The 17,258-nt window shown below is 39.3% G+C and overlaps 1 pseudogene; it reads left to right on the top strand.

Annotated features, from left to right (window-relative positions):
* Positions 1 to 16,931: 16,931 nt before the first annotated feature.
* Positions 16,932 to 17,001, top strand: LOC111753791 (U6 spliceosomal RNA; annotated as a pseudogene).
* Positions 17,002 to 17,258: the final 257 nt, after the last annotated feature.

The following is a 17,258-nucleotide window of genomic DNA, read 5'->3' as shown; positions in this document are numbered from 1 at the left end:
ATATAATTTCATGTTTTCTATTGATTCTGCCTTTTCCTGTATTTCCTTTTAATCTTTTCAATCTTTTTTGGGAGGTTGACTGAAGGAAAATTTCCATTGTTTTACATGCCTTGTTAAGAAAGCTACAGTATACACTATTTTTAATTCTAGCATTGTTTCTAAACTTGCAACACATGTAGCTAACTAGAAATTCTACTATGTATATATTTGTGCTTCTCTCAAACAAAAGACTTTTTAGCACTTAAATGCTGTCACCTTTACTTAACATCATGTGATATATTAGTAGGTTCTTTATCCTGAAAATTAGATACTATTATTATTTTATAGTCAGTGTTCACTCTCTCTTCCTTCCGGAATCCTGGTGTTCTTTCTAGGATCACTCCTTTCTGGAGTACATCAGTCTCTTTTCCTTCATGAAAGCTTATTGTTGACAAACAGTTTGTTTCTTTTCTCAAGGATGTCTTTATTTCGTTTCCACTTAGGCGTGGCAGTTTTCTACCTGTATCACCACAAGTTAATAGTAAGTTTTTTGTGTCCTTTGACAATATCTTTCCATCGTCTCTAGGCTTCAGGTGATGCTGCTGGGTATTCGGCTGCCATTCCACTCGCAGTGCCTTCGAAGGAGCCCAGCTCCTCTCTGCTAATCAGCTTTTCCCTTTCCCTTTGTTATTTTCCAGTTTTCTTCTTTGTGCCTAGCTGTGGATTTCATTTCATTTACTCTCGCTTGTGATCTTTACATCTATGAATTCTTGTCTTCTGTCAACTTTAGAAAATAAATTCTACCCTCTAATTTTGATTTTCCCCCTTCTATATTTCTAATTAAATGTCTGTTTCACTCTTATTCTATTTTATGTATTTCTTAGTTTCTCTGTCTGTCTCTGTCTTTGTCTCTGTCTATCTGTCTGTCTCTCTCTCTAAATCCCACACATGTCCTTTACATTTCACTAATCTTTCATTAGTATTATCTACTCATCATTTTGTTGCCATTCTGGATTCTTTGGCTCAATTCAGATAGAAATCACACACAGAAAAAGGCAATGTACAGCTCTGTTGGTGTTACCAGCTCCAAATATTACTAAGCTTTGAGGTCATTTGCTTAATTTGAGATACATATCACAAAAGGGAAAAGTAGAACCATTCAAATAAGGCTTTCATAGGGTCTATACTTGGGCACAAAAGAAGCAATGCCTAGGATGGAATACCCAGGCTGGTTTTCTTAGGATTTGTAGAGTGATTTACAACCAGAAAGGCAAGCTTGCATGGCTCACAGTCATCTTTTGCACAAAGCTGAAGTGTCCAGCATATGTTCTGTCAGTTCTTGGTTCCAGCATCGGGGTTTACTCTTGAGATAGTGCTCTAGCACATGGGGTCTGTCTGCACTTGGCTGTCAAGAGTTGGTGAAAGTAGTCACTACTGCCACCCCAGGAGGGTTCAACAAAATTCCTCAGCAAGAACTAAGGAAATCCAGCAACTGTGAAGCAGTAGTAGCAGGCAGTGACAGCACCAGCAGAGGTTGCCAAGGTACTGGCTTCAGGAGAAGCAATAGCAGCTTGACAGTGGCTCCACAGCACAGAAGAGGCAGATTGGTGCCAAACATTTACTCTTGGCCTAGCCCTGGTAGCGGTTACATGGACAGCTGGCATCACAGGTAGTGTGATGCCACTTCTGTCCCACTTCTGTCTTGCAGTCCTGACACAGTGACTACTTGGTTGTCCCTGTTGAGTGGGTGGGGGGGGACAGCTGTCAGCCAAGCACGTGGGCATAGTGGTATATAACAGTCATGGTAGAGTGTAAACTGATTGACTTTGGGATCCACCTTGATGGACCTCACTTCTGGGTATTCCTGGGGGGCCATGGAGACGTAACTTTTGGTACTGATAGGGTCACTGGTCCATTTCTAGCCTGGCACTCTTCCCCTGCTCTGCTTTCTGGACACCATGAACTAAGCATCTTTGTTCCGCCATGCCTTTCTGACATTGGAGCCAGCCAACTGCAGACCACAGAGAAATTTGTGTTCTAGTAGACTCCTGGGCAAGTCATGCCAAGAAGCAGTTATACAGAGAAAAGGAAGCTGAAGAACATGAAAGGAACATAAGCTAATATCAGATATGTTTTTGAGTTGCTCACAACTGGGGTGAGTGACATTTGGTATTTCTCAGTCATTTTATAAAATCTGCATCAGAAATGTCTTGGAAGATTTAGTCATTTCCTATGTCAAATAAGATCTATATTTTAACCCATTCACAATCCAATTTGTACACATGTAACAAATCAGAGGTTCTTACAGGTACCCCACACCACAGTACCAGAGATTCTTAAAGGAGGAGCACACTAGAGATGCCCAGGGCAGAGTCAAGGTGCAGAGTTGTCTGGCTGTCCTGTATGAAACTCTTCTAAGGCTCATAATGTCAGTGGCTTCAGTGCTGGAGCAAACAGGAAGACTGAAAGCATTTACAGAGCTTCACAGGCAGTGACTATGTATTACTGACGCGACAGGATACTTTACAAGTGTTTGTATTTGGGTCTGTTGTTTTCTAAGTCCCCCTACCCATTAGGAGGATGAACGATAGCATTGGTCTCTTAGTGTGGAATGAAGAAATATCACAATGAGATGGAACAGAACCCAACTGTGTCAAAATCAGAGATGTTACCACGTGACTGTGGGAATCTAACCTGAGAAAATTACTAAGCTTCTATAAGCTGCAGTTTCTCCATCCATAGGAGGGGAAATAATAAAAAGCATATTACTTACCTTGTGGGCCAGGAATCAAAGAGATGATAAATACAAAAATGTTTTCTATGTCATACAGGTACAATTTCTATCAACATTAAAGCTTATTCTTATTAGTTTGGGTGTTCTCTGCACCCCCACCCACAAATGAACCGTATTCTAAATTCTGAGATTTTGAAAAGAAAAGTTGAATGGGAGGGCAGAGAAAAGAATAAGCCAGATATGGTGATAACACTCTTTAAAATAAGGCAGACATATTCCAGTAGTGTACTGTCTCACAGAAAATGCAATCAGGGTTAAGAATGTGGTTACCTTGTGCACTGGTGGAGGGAATGTGGAATGGTGTGGCTGTTATGGAAAATGTGGTGTATCCCCAAAAATACAAAAATAAAACTATCCAATAATCCAGCAGTGCCACTCCTGAATATTCACCCTAAAGAATAGAAGACAGAGGCCAAAACAGATATTCGTCCAACTATGTTCAAAGCAGCATTACTCCAATAGTCAAAAGTGACCCAAGTGTCTGTTAATGGATAAACAAACTGTGATATTCACCTATAGTGGAGTATTAAGAACTAAAAGGAAGTAGTTTCTCACACATGTAGTAATATAAGTGAACATTGAGAACATAAAGCTAATTCAAATAAGCCAATCACCAAAAGGCAAATGCTACATGATTCTATTCATAGGCACTACCAAGGCTAGTAGAGACAGGAAGTAAAAAGGCATTTGGCAGGGGCTGGGAAAAGGAAGGAACTTGGAGAAAGTGTTAGTGGGCACAAAGAGCCAGTCTTCCAGGATGAAAAGACTTCCACAGATGGACAGGGATGATGGTTGCACAAAAATGTGAATGTAGTTAATGCCACCAAATTGCACACTTGTGATGGTAAATTTTTTGTTATGCAGATTTTGCCACTACCTACCAAATGTAAGTAGAGTTTGGAGTTATTACAAGGCAAAGAGGAACCAGCTCCCCTCCCTGGTAAGTGGCTGTTGTATGGCAGGCTGTGGTCACTCCAGGGCGAGAGCCACCCAGCATCCCCCAAGATCTGCATCATGTTGGAACTTAGGGCGCTGGGAAACCAAGCAACTAGCTCGCCTCCCTGGTAAGCAGCCTTGAGCCTACCTGGCGCATGGGCTGAGAACCAAACATCCCATCCTGCCCCCCATTAGCAAATGGGAGCCAGAGATCTGAGAATCTCTTGGAAGGTTGACCACATGCAGTATAGCAAATAAGGGGGATTTCCTTCTACCATCTCTTTGAAGGCAAATATTTTTATCACTGTTTTGCTTTGTTCTGATTAATGGTATTGCTCTATTCAATATTCTGTTTTGATAAGTTCTATAAAGTTCTGTATTTGGTTTGATTTTGCTATACTTGATTGAAAGAACAACTATTGTGAAGATAACAAGATATACTATGGCACCTATTACTGTTATCCCGATAAGCTGCTGTGAAGTTCTGTACCAATTTCACTATACTGCCTCAACTGGCTTTGTTCCATCTTGTTCTGTTGTATTTGACAGCCTTCAAAGTAATAAATTTTTTTTAAACATTAAAAAAGTAGAAGGCCTAAGATGACAATATGTAACCTATTAACTAGTGATTTCTTAATGTATAGGTTTTTTCTTGAAATTGTGTATTATTTGTATGCTTTTACTGCTTTGTTTTTTTAATTTCTTTTCTTTTTTCTCTTTAAATAAAAAAAATAGAAGGCAAAGAGGTAGCTTTCATAATAGGAGGAACCACTGCACTAAGGACTACAGGCCAGAAGACCTCCTTGTCCTGCACGCAGGCCCGGTGTGGGGAGGTGTTCAGATATCCCCATGCAAGACACAGGGACTGTGCTTCCCTGCCCTGAACACACTACCCAGCTCCTAGCTGTTGCCCACAAAGCTTAGTCCCCGTGTGAGGGCTGTGTGCCTCCTACCTGCTCCACATTGTTCTGCTGCTACTCTGGAGAGAAGGAAACACTTTTCTCCCAGAGCAGAACAGGACAGGCAGAGGCAGGAAGGGACCCTTACCTCACCTCTGACAGTGTCACCTGGCGCCAGAGTTCTTTGTCCACCATTCCCTCTCCAAAAGTTCATTAAACATCAACCTATCTCCACTGTAGATTACATACAGTGCTTGGTAACCGTTCTTGTAATGCATCTGTGATTTACCCTTGACACTAATATTCAAGAGTGTAGGGACTTATTTTTGCTTTTCTGAAATTCAGTTGCAATTTAGAGTACTGTAGTTAACATCCTGAAGACCCTAGCACAACCTGGGCTGTCTGGTTTTCCCTCAGTAATGTATACTTTTTGTGTTGTCCATGAAGCTCCCTTCTCATTAGACACTGCTTCTTTTGTTTTCTGGTGGCATAAAGTATTGGAAATAATGCAATATCATAAATTCTGACCCTAGACCTAAAGTAAATTCCCCCAGACAATTATGTTTGTCATAGCTGAAGCATCAGTACAATAAAATGGCTATAATTCTTTCTCATGCTGTTTGAATTTCAAATGCATTGAGTCCTTTGAGAATGTGCCATTAATTTAGAGCTATCAGTAAAATAATGTATATCTGAAGACATGTTCTTTGCTTTTCTCTGCTTATTTTATGTACTTGCGATGGAATAAATGCCATTACTGCGGCAAAGCCTCCTGAAAAATGTATCCATAGAGGGGGGTGTGGTGGTGCATACATACCTGTAGTCCCAGCTACTCCAGAGGGTCAGGAAGAACACTCCAGCACCCAAGTTTAAGACCAACTGGAGCAACAAAGAGAAAAAGAGAGAGGGAGAGAGAAAGAGAGACAGAGACAGAGAGACAGAGAGACAGAGACACCGAGACAGAGACAGAGACAGAGAAAAAGCCCCATCTTAATTCAAATAAATTCTAAAATATACTCCCAAATGTATGCAGACATTTTAACACAGTCTAAAGCATACAAAGGATCCTTCTCAGGAAGCCTGGTATGCTCAGACCCATTTTCCTAATGACTCAGGTTTCCTACTTGTTATTATGTGCTACAGTCTCTAAAATTCTCATCACAGAAGACCTTGCCAAAGGCTTTCTTCACAAAATGAGGATCTCATAGCATCCTAAGGATTCAGAAAAGCATTTTTCAAAAGAACAGTAAGTAATGACCAAAAAATTCAAATATAATTTAACATTCTGCACAGTGCTAGTAGTTTCCTTAAGACCTTCCATATTTTGACCAGTTTGGTCCAAAAAAGTCTATTTCTTCTTTTACTTAGGTGCTATGAGTTCTGGATGTCCACTCAAGGCCTCATGCACTTTTAGATGGGGCTTTTTCAGAGGCACGTGAATCTAGAATTTGTAACTGATTCATGGTTCAATGCTGGGATTAAGGGTGGGTGATTGCTGGATCAGTCTGCTGATTAGATGGGCACCACTCCAATCCAAACAGTCTGAATAAGAGAAATGGAGCATAAAAGAGGCTTCTCTCTCCTTCCTCTTTCACTGTTTTTGCTATTTTCTGCTGTAATGAACAGCTGCCCCTCTGCCATGTGCCACTCTACCTTGGAGCCAGTTGATTATGGATGAAAACCTCTACAAACTGTAAGCTAAGTTAACCTTTCATTCTTTAACTTGTGAGTGTTGGATTTTTGTCTCAGCAACGAGAAGCATAACTAAGATGCTGGACATTCATGTTTCAACAGGTGTTTCCTGGGACCCTATTTTATACCAGTGCAGTGTGGCCGTGATAAACACACCTGCTGTGGTCTCCACTCTGAGGGAGTCTACATCACAGGCAACTGCAGATTATGTGAAGACCAGGGGAAAAGTGAATAGGATGATGCAATAGAAACTTCAGGGCTGTGTTTTTGGATGTGAGGATGTCCTCCCCTGGTGCTTTGGAAAATTGGTTCCTCATGTCTTAGGTCCCAGAGAAAGGAAGAGGTAAAGGAAATTAACATGTTTTCCAGGTAAAAAGAACTTGCTAACTGTATCTTTGTGTCAAACTTTTTCTTTTAATGTCAGGGGTTTTGAACTTCTATTTTCCCCAAATTGAATTACCAGGGTAGAGAACACAGCATGTTCATGTAAGATATTATATTTACAGACTTACTTGCAAACACCTATTTGCTTCTATACACACACACAGGACAGGTTAAAAAGACTGCACCAATCTATTCTCCTGACTTCAATGTAGAAGAAGCACTATCCTAGCTGTCTTTTCATCTCCTTTTAAACTTTTTGCAAAATTTGTAAATAAAAATAGAGTCAGATTTCTTTCCCTTTTTTTGTCAGATTTTAAAGTGTAACAGTGAAAAATTAACAATTTATGTAACCTATATGTAAGTTAAAAATGGAAGGACACATATAAACTCATGACCCAAACCAACAACCTACATCCATTGCTGAGTTCGCCTCTATCTGAGTCTCCTGAACTCCTCTAACTCATCCCCAAAGAGTCATATGTCTATTGTTCTATTTTTCAAAATAATTTGATCACATACGCATATACAGCTGATTAAGATGCTGGTGACGCTTCTTTTTTAGCTTTATAAAAATAGTACCATACTGACACTGGGCTTCTGGCAGGAACTGTTCAGAAGGGGACCGTTCTGTCCTGTGCCTGATGGGAAGACATGAGAGTTCAAACCTTTGTCAAAACTCATAGCACAGGGCAGAGCAAAGATGGCAGACAGATAACAGCTGGCTACAGAGGCTCCCTGAGATAGTCAACTTAATATTCAACATAATCAGCATGGGGAGGCCTGAACAGAGGGAGATGAATTCTCTCATCCCAAGAAGAAACTAAGGTGAGAAGAACCAATCAAACACGCAGTCCTAAAGCGATTATTGGAACAGCTAAGTTCAGTGCTCCCACCGCTGGGGGCGACTTGCCCAGACGACCGAGATCCTGCCACTTCAGCTCACTGGAGGTGCAGTCACACTGAGGTCAAGGGTCAGTCAGCCAAACAGAGGGCTGAACTGGCAGGGAGCCTGCACTGACCTGTGGTAGGTGATGGGAGTGGAGCCATTCCACACAAAGGGGGGCTCCGGCGGATGACATTCTGGGAACAGGCAGGACTGACAAGTACAAAGGGCAGCAGTGACTTCAGTCAGTTGTTCCCTTCCCAAACAGGATTGGTGGAGTGAGCTAGTATTTACCTGTCCTGGGTCACATGACCTGGCTGAGACCCAATAGGTTATCCGAAATCAATTCCCTATGGTGGTGGCACACATTAACCACACTAATGCAGTGAATCCTTGGAAGTTTGACTGACCAGGAGGGGAGGCAATGCACAATAATAATACAGTGAAGACCTCAGCAAGTTGACTGATCAGAAGGGGGGGGGCAGCATACGCTGCCCCTGTCTGCAACTCACTAGCACACTGCAGTGTGAAGGGTCATCTAGCCAGTGTGCTTCAGAAGAATTATAACCAACAAAGAAAGAAACTGGGGCCTCCTGGAAAAAACAAAAAAGATGAGAAGAGGAAGCAATAACAAAAAGTCCTCAGGTCCCAACCCTGAGAACATGGACCCAGGACAGGTAAATACAAAGGAGAATGAGAACAGCAAACATGCAATATCAGACACAGCACCAGTGGACATAAAGAGATATCTTTGGGACCTCATAGATGAGTTCAAAAGTGAAATATTTAGCCAAGCAAAACAAGATATAAGAAGATTAATAAAAGAGATGCTAAGCACCCCTCAATAAGACACAGAAGGAAGAAGGGAGGAATTCAAACAAAGGAGAGAACCATTTGATGAAGAATATAAAGAAAATATAGAATACATGAAGCAGATTCAAAGAGATTATCAGGAAATTAAAAACTCTATGGAGGGATGGCAAATCTGCTTGAAAGAAACTAAGGATAGATTATCCAAACTGGAGGACAGTTTTGCAATGTGAGATCACGGAAGGAAAAACTTTTTAAAAATAACAAGGAAACAAGCAGTAACAATACAAAGGCTAGAAGACGACAAGAGAATCTACAACTTGAGAATAAAGAATGTGAATGAAGGGTTAGGGTTAGGGTTAGGGTTAGGGTTAGGGTTAGGGGAGGGAGAATCTTAAAAAAGATGGCAGAAGATATTGTTAATAGTGTATCCAGATTTAAAACCCACATTACTCGCACCACTCTGCTTAGATAGATTTTATTCTCTTTTTTTTTTTGATAGATTTTATTCTGTCCCAGTTTGTCTACTTGCATTAGATTTGAGGGTACAGACAGTTATCCCAAAAACATCAGGATATAGTACAGTAATCATCTTTAATTTCCTATTATCTTAATCTGGAGCCCTGTATGACTTATACTGTTTTATCATGACTGATCTTTGTTAAATCTGGTTTGTTTGATTGTTGTTTGGTATCAACAGATTTTATTCAAAACTTCTATGATTGATAGTACCAAGTCAGAGCATATAGGCAACTACATTGAAGATGACAAGACTCTACGATACACATTCTGGTTTGATAACTGCCTGCTTTTGAAGTTTTATACTATATACAAAGTTGTGTTTTTATTAATACTGTCATGTACTGATATATTCAATTGTACTATGTCTGATGATATGGCCAATTCTATTGAAGATAACAAGAGACAACACAGGAACTATGGTAGAACTCCTTGTACAATGATCTTACATGTCTTTTTCATGTGTTTATAGGAATATGTTTTGTTTTGTCTTGCTTTGTTTTGTTTCTCCCTCTAATATACAAAGGATAGAAATACATGTTAAGATTCATGTATGTGTAGAATCTATAAACAGTTTATGAGAACTCATCTTATGACACAGGATGAAATGAACATATACTTTGGAGGAAAAGAGACACTAAAATACCCAGTGCTGATTCTGGAATGTTGTAATGTGAAGCCCAGCAATAGTATTATTCTTTGTTCAGAGTGATATTAGCCTGCTTGGGTTTGTTCTATCTCAACATAATTGAAGACTTGGATAACTGCATAAGTTAAAGTGATAAGTTTAAGTGTATAGGATTGGTAACCATATTTCTAAGTTTTTGTTGGATAGTTGAACAGAACTGGTTTCAGTCTCACTGCTTGAATCCCCACTTTATAAGTTCCACTTTAGTATCTTGAATAACTATTTGTAAGAAAACAATCTGTAATCATCAACTAGTGATTTCTGTTTATTTTTTTCTTTGAAAATATGTATTATTTCTACCAGTTTTCTGTTTTGTTTAGTCTTTCTTTAAATAAAATTTTAAAAAATGGTGCCATACTTAACAGCGTTCTGCAACTTGCTATTTTTGCTCAAGATCCTAATGATAGAGGGGAATGTAATTCCTGACCTACTATGTCCGGTATGAGTTCGTGTTCTCTAAAATCAAAGAATGAATTTTAGGATCAATGGAGGTTAAGAGCAGAATATATTTATTGACAGAAGGAAGGCTTCTTGCTAGAGGTTTAGCTCAGCAGCATAGGTGCCTGTCTGGCAAGTGCAAGGTCCTGAGTTCGATCCCCAGTACAAAAAAAAAAAGCAAGTTTCTGTCAGAGAGAGATAGAAGGGGTTCTGAGTGGGTTGCCAAAGACTCTGTCTTCCCAGGGACTTTTATAGAATAAAAGCAAGATGAGATGGGTCAAAGGTGGGGGAAAATGGGAATTTGCAAAGTGGGCATAAGGCGGGACAGAACTGTGGTCAACCAATAAGATTACTTGCTCAGGTAAAATTGATTAAATTAGAAGCCAATGGGGGACCGAGTCATGTAGTAAGTGGGCATGCTTAACAGCAGGCACACTTCCAGTAAGGGGGGGTGGGGTGGGATGCTGACTCCTGACTTCCTCAGGGTAGTAGGGAACTATTTGGACTGTGGATCCTTAGGATGTGGTTCTATTTACTTTGCCTTTTGTCTTGAGATCTGGCCCACAGCAGGTGACTGTCTCTTCCAAGGCTGCAAGGCATCTGAACTTCTGCTCTGGGTTGTTTGAAGGCCCTGCCCTGTCTGCCTGCTTATAATATTTCTAACTAGCTCAGCTGCCTGTAACACTAATACTAAGATTGATCTATATGTGGTTTATAATTGGAGTTCATGTATTTCACTGCTATATAATATTCCATTGGTTGTTCCTAATTGTTGTTATTGTGAGTCCATATGAAGATATAAAAACCACTTAATGCATGAAAAGCATTGAAGAAAACTGCAAATATTTTTCCAGTGTGGCTTCTCCAAAGTACATCTCCACCTGCAGTAATTCTTCTTATTAATCCTCCTCCTCCTCAACATTTCATAGGGTCTGAATTATTAAGTTTTGACAAGCTAATGGGTATAAAATACCTAAACATTGTCCTATTTGATATCTCCCTAGTGACTAGTGAGACAGAATATCTCGTCTCATGATTAGAGGCCGTACATTCCCATTTGTGACCTACCAGGTCATATCATTTGCCTTTTTTCAGCCTATAGGTTTGTAGAGGTGCACTGGATATTGTGTTTACTAAGACTTTGTTAGTTATATGTATTAAAATATGTTCTTGGCTTTCATTTTCTTTACACCATTTTTACAAGAAGTCTATTTTTCAAGTAGTCAAATTTTTCAAGTGGTCCATTCTTTCATGACAAGTTAATATGTCTTCTTTAAGAAATTCAAAGGTTAGAAAAACATTATCAGGTACTTTGCGCTAAAAGTATCACACTTCTGCTTTTGGGATATTAAGTATTTAAGTGGAATTGAGTTTTGTACTTTGTGGGAGGTGAGACTATACTTTCAGTTTTATCCATCTGAACACTCAAACATTCCGGAAGCACTTTAGATGTCCTTCTTGAAGTCACTTGCAGTACATTTTCTATTACATATCAAAGATCCACAAGATGTGTGCTTCTTTCTGAGCTCTTTATTTTGTTATATTACTCAATTTATCTCTTCCTCCACCAATACTCAATGCACAAATGTCAAATACCTACCTTATGTTATCTTTTGACCCTTTTCCACATACATTTTAGACCCAGCCTGTCAATTTTAATGAAAATCTCATTCATCTTTTATTTGGAAGTTGAGGAGAATTAATAACTGGATGATATCAAGAATACCCCCCCAAAAATGTGGATACAATTTCTTTTACATACTTAGTCCTTCTTTAATGTCTTTCAATAAGATTTTATGATATTCTGTATTATGTCCTGCCCATTTTATGTTAGATTTATTCCTCATCTTGGCAGGCTGCCAATTGTCTCAGAAAAAAATTCATTCACCATTTCTCAGGTGTAAAGGACCACCTGGACGACTTTCCTTGAGAGAAGAGCTATTGTCTCCGTTTTGGCTAAACCTGACCCTATTTCCATGTGTTGATATGTCCAGAGCTGGCTGGGACTTTTCCTTATCCCTTTACCTGGCTTCAAGCATGCAAATAGGTCTAGTTTCGATGTTGATGTGGTCTTTGAGCAAAGTGACAGGTAGTGTTGCCCCACCCTATAGCTCCCAAAAAATCTGTGTGAGCTGGGCAGGAGAGAGAGTCTCGCTTCATGCTGTCTGCACTCGGAGATAAGTGTCTACGACTTCCCAGGGCATAAAAGATTACACATCAAAGCCGAAGCACCAACCCCAAACATTAGGTCCTACCTCAAATTGTGCAGATTTCTCCTTCTGCAAATCGTTCTGTCTGCACATTGTACAGGTGAGTCCAGGCCTCCTTCCCAGCCCAGCTCACAGTCACTCAGCCTCCAGCCACTTCCCCTCTTCACAAAATAACAAAACCCTGGTTTAGCCCTGCGTTGAGGTTTTTGTTTTGTTTTGTTACAAATATAAACTTCTCAGACCATGAGAAGAACCAGGCATTTGGACACCCAGTAGATAATCCATTCATCACAAGAGCAACTGAGCAGGTTCTAAGTACCTCATAGAACTTCAGCTTTTCCTCATGCTGGCATTGACCAGAACATCATCCTAAGGGTGACCCAGCCTTGACCATACAGATCAGGACAGAGCTCTGAGATGGCTTAGGCTGAGATGTTGGTCTACCGATGACCAGTAAGAGCGGAGCTCATCCTAGACCAGTCAAGGTGAAAACTTCTTTTATGCAAGCCGTGGTAGTTGGGGTGTCTCGCTGTAATGACCATCTTCTTATACACTGTTATTTTTCAATCAGATTTTTAAATTGATGCCTGAAAGTGGGATTGAAGCGGTCACCTGACCCAGTCCCACTACCTCAGCCCAGCAGAACTTGTTGCAGACTTGTGTGGGAATCGATGCTGCTCTGGGAAGGCACTGAGTTGTCAGAGGATTTGTTACACTAACTATTGTAGCAATAGCTGTCGGTCGGGTACACTATGTATCTACTAAAGCTAGAGAATTTCTTACTAGGGAATTTAGGATTTTAAATATAATTACCAGCTTATTGCCATAACTGGCATTCCCATGCTATATATTGCTCCTTGCATTTTGATTATTTCTTACATTTTACAGAAAGAAATGTTCATTTTTAGTTAAATTTGCCCATTTTGTCCTGTTATGTTTCTTTTGTGTGTGTACATATGGTGCTGGGGTGGAACTGAGCTACTTCCCCAGAACTTTTAATTTTTTTTTTTATATTGAGAGAGAGTCTTTCTAAGTTGCTAATATACTCAGATTACACTCAAATTTGCAAGCTTTCTGCTTCAGCCTCCCAGACAGGCACCACTGCGTCCAGCTATGTTCCTGTTTTTTAAGTTAAATGATCCTTCCCAATGCTGATATTACAGAAATAATCAACTTTGCTTTATGTTTCTCTAAAATTATTAAATATATAATTTTGTAATCTATCTGGAATGATAGGGGCATGGAAATCATTTGTTAATTTCTTTTTCCTGAACTCAGTATATGTAGGATCCCTAAATTAGTTCTAGATTCAATTAGAACAATGTTTAAGTTGGACATTCATTAAGATTGTATAAGTAGTCACTTCTTTAGCTAACATTTGTGTTTTTCTACTTTACATTTTTAATTAAATCAGTGTACCAATTTAACTACTGCAATTATATTGTGTTTAACCAACTTGAAAGTAAGCTTTCATTTGCTGCCCAGCACCTCCAAAGAATTTAAAATTTACCCTTCCTCAAGGATGAAAGGGAAAGAGGGAAAAATGCAAGTTAATTAGACTATAAGTGTCTCTTAGTTCATTGACAAAGAAAGTCTGTGCTAATACTTAATGGAAAAAATTCAATGCTGATACCTTGTACTCTGAATTACTACTTTAAAAATAACTATAAGTAATGTATTAACTATTGTCATTCTCCTGTTATTTTGTTATGAAAATTTGTTTTACCTTTTCTCCATTAAACAAAAAATAGAATTCATATAAATTGAAAAAATAAAAATCTTTCTAACTAAAAATAAGAAAACAGCAAAGAACAAGTTTCAAATTGATTGGGGTTATATCTGGTCATCATTTCAAGATATCCTACAGTTAGTAACTTATTAACCACATCTCATTTAATACCCTAAAAGTGGTTTAAAATTTTTTTCTAAATGGTTAATAGCTATGGCTTGTCAAGTCATTAACGAGTTTGTTTATATGGCTTAATATAAGTAGATGTAACAGGTGCTGAAAAGCTTGCTTTTTTCTCTAATGCGTAAACTACCCTTGCTTTACTCTCTACTGTTGGATTAAATTAAGAACAGAAAATGAGGTATTTAAAAATCATTTTTCATTATTTCATCAAAAAATAGCTTGTGCTGTCATTGTTTTAGTGTTCATTTTTTGTGTTTAGATTTTGTAACTTAACTACTTCTAAGAGAACAATTTGCAACCTATTAACTAGTGTTGATTTCTTACTATTACATTTTTTTGAAATTCTGTATTATTTCTACCCTGTTTTCTTTTTTGCTGTTTTTAAAAAAATTATCTAACAAGAAAAAAATCATTTTCCCAGAAAACCTTGTATAAGGATTAAAAATAAAAGATTATGAAGTTTTCCCCCAAAATTTATCAGTTCTCCTAGTATTCCACATCTCTCTTCTTTATTAGCCAAAACAAGACAGTTGTTTTTAAAATTTTTTTTTTATTTCCAATGTAGTTGTTTTTAAAATTTTTTTATTTCCAGTGTCTAGGTGATCACATTATCCTCTTGTCTGTACAACCTGGAATGGACAGCTATGTATTCAGTTATTAAAGAACTGGGGAAATGTGTGAATGCCACTTCCGTAGTGATGGTGGGTTGGCTGGGTGGATGTGTGGCCTTCTGGAAACGGCTCTGCTTTGCTGGGTAGCCCCCATCGGTGTGCACACAGGATTTGCATGACAATGCACGTGTTTTTCAGGGCCTTGCACCTGTCAGGCAGCCACTGTACCACTGATCTTCATCCCAGCCCATGCAAGACACTTTTGTTTATATATTTGTTCATCCCACTTGGCTGAGCTTGTACCTTACTCACCTGTAGGTTTTTAGCATTCCTCCTTGTGTTTAGCATATGGAAGATACTCAGTAAACATGATCAGCTGATTGGAAGTCACACTGGGTGATGTTAAAATGAGCAGTCTGTCTTAGTTTATAGTCTCTAGACATTTGTCTAATGGTCATTCTTCTATATCTCCCACTCTGCCTAGTTTTGGAGGGCTCAAGAACTGCAGGAGACAGAAAATAAGGAACTCAGAAATGTTGCCCACAGTTGCTAAAATTAAGTTATTCTACCAGTGTAGTATACTGCACTGGGGTAACACCCTGCATAGGGCAGGTCACATCCTTCCCAGGCCTGTAATTTTGCCATGTGTAAGTTGGATGTGCCAGCAGAATATGCAATCTGTTAATTCCTTCTGACTTTAATCTTCTACGAAAGTAAGAAGGGTGGGGGTCAATGATTAGGGAGCCACCCTGCACGTGAAAGGACAGGGAATATTGAGTCTAAACTGCTAGTTACTGCACTAGCTTAAAACCTGGGACAAATGATTTGGCTTTACTGGCTTTCAGTTTTGTATGGAAAGGATGAGACCTTCATGGCAAAGTGGCTACAAAATTGAGAGAGAGCAGGTAGGGGAAATGTGTGCCACTGTGCTCAGCACATGGTGATGTCTAGGCGAGGACTTTGGTTGTGTAAAGTCACACCCCCATGCACACACACAAGACAGACTCACCTTTCCCTTTCCACCTTCGTGTGGGCATGCAACACACACACACACACACAGAGGCAAGCACAGCAAAAGTCCACCGATATTTTTTGTTTTACATTTTTATTTTTTGGTATCCAGGATCAAACCCACGACCTTGTGCTTCGCAGGCAGGTGCTTATGCTGATGAGCTGAATCTCCACAGATTTTAATGGAGCTTTTTTCCTCCTATGGTTTTTATACCATCATTGCTATGAAAAAGATTATATCATATCATATAAGCAGTGGCTTAAATATTAAGTGTTTATGGCTTTTAATCATTATATAAATGTTCCCAAAGTAGTTTCCCTATGTCCAATGACACAAAAAGTTGTTTGATGTATGGACTGTGGAAATAGGAGTAATAATGTCCTTTAAATCCCAAAGTTACCATGAATGGGCCTGGGCCATAATCCCAACACAAAATCCTACTGCCATGATCCCAAACATTGAAAAATCTAAAACACCAAAATTCCTAGAAATCTAAAATCCTGAAAGATTAAATTCTGAAATATATCATTCTGGAAGAGGTAACTTTAAAATCTTAAGATGTATTTACATTTGTAAAAGGGGGTTTCTTTGAGAAACACTACAGAACACTCCATATGTTTATATAGTAAAATAGGCAGTGATGGCATACTATTTGTACAGGCATAAACACTCAGTATACTAATTACAGTCCTGTGGAGATTGACAGTCATGAGCAGACCAACTTTATTCAAAGAAAGAAGGAAGAAGATAAACACATACCACTATGGCTGGAAATTGTGTGCGCTTGACTCTATAACTGGGGTCATCTGACACGCTTAGGTCTGCCGATGAGATTCAGCAGAAGCCGTGATGGGTAACCACATATGCACCCAGAGAGCCTGGAGTTCTAATGTCAGGAGAAGACTCCATCTCTGCTCTCTGATTGAGACTATTTTGCCTTCTGTATCTGTCCTCTTCTGCCCCGGGCCAACTGGAAGGTGCCTGCCCACACTGAGGGCGACCTTCCCACTGATGTCCCCTAAAACATCTTCACAGACACCCCCTAAATAATGCTTCATCAGGTGCTAGTCCTGGCTCCCACCGAGGACAGTGCAGCTGCCCTGTGTATGAGCAACCACTGATCACTTCCCTGGATTCAGCTTCCTACGCCTTACAGAAGTTCTTTTTCCAGAGGAGATTAGCATGGCCTCTGTACTAGGATGACATGGACATTTGAGAAGTATTCCATAGTTTAGGAACTTTTTTTAAAGTGGGAAAAAGAAAAGAAAAAGAACTTCTGCTTCCAATGAGACCAGCTCTTTGGAGAGTGTTGCCTTTTGGGATTTCAGTATTCAGGATTTTACCTTTCACCGTAGAATTTCTGGAATTCCATATTTTAGGGATTTCCATCTTTCAGGATTCCAACATTTGGCATCATAGAGTCTACGATTGTCATAGTCTACATTGTCAAATGTCCAACATTTGGCATCATAGAGTCTGCTTTATGATCAG

This window comes from Cavia porcellus, unplaced genomic scaffold (assembly GCF_034190915.1).
Source record: "Cavia porcellus strain 051 isolate PalLab524CR breed Dunkin Hartley unplaced genomic scaffold, mCavPor4.1 scaffold_21, whole genome shotgun sequence".
Lineage (NCBI taxonomy): Eukaryota > Metazoa > Chordata > Mammalia > Rodentia > Caviidae > Cavia > Cavia porcellus.
This window is presented reverse-complemented; position numbering and strand designations above follow the sequence as displayed.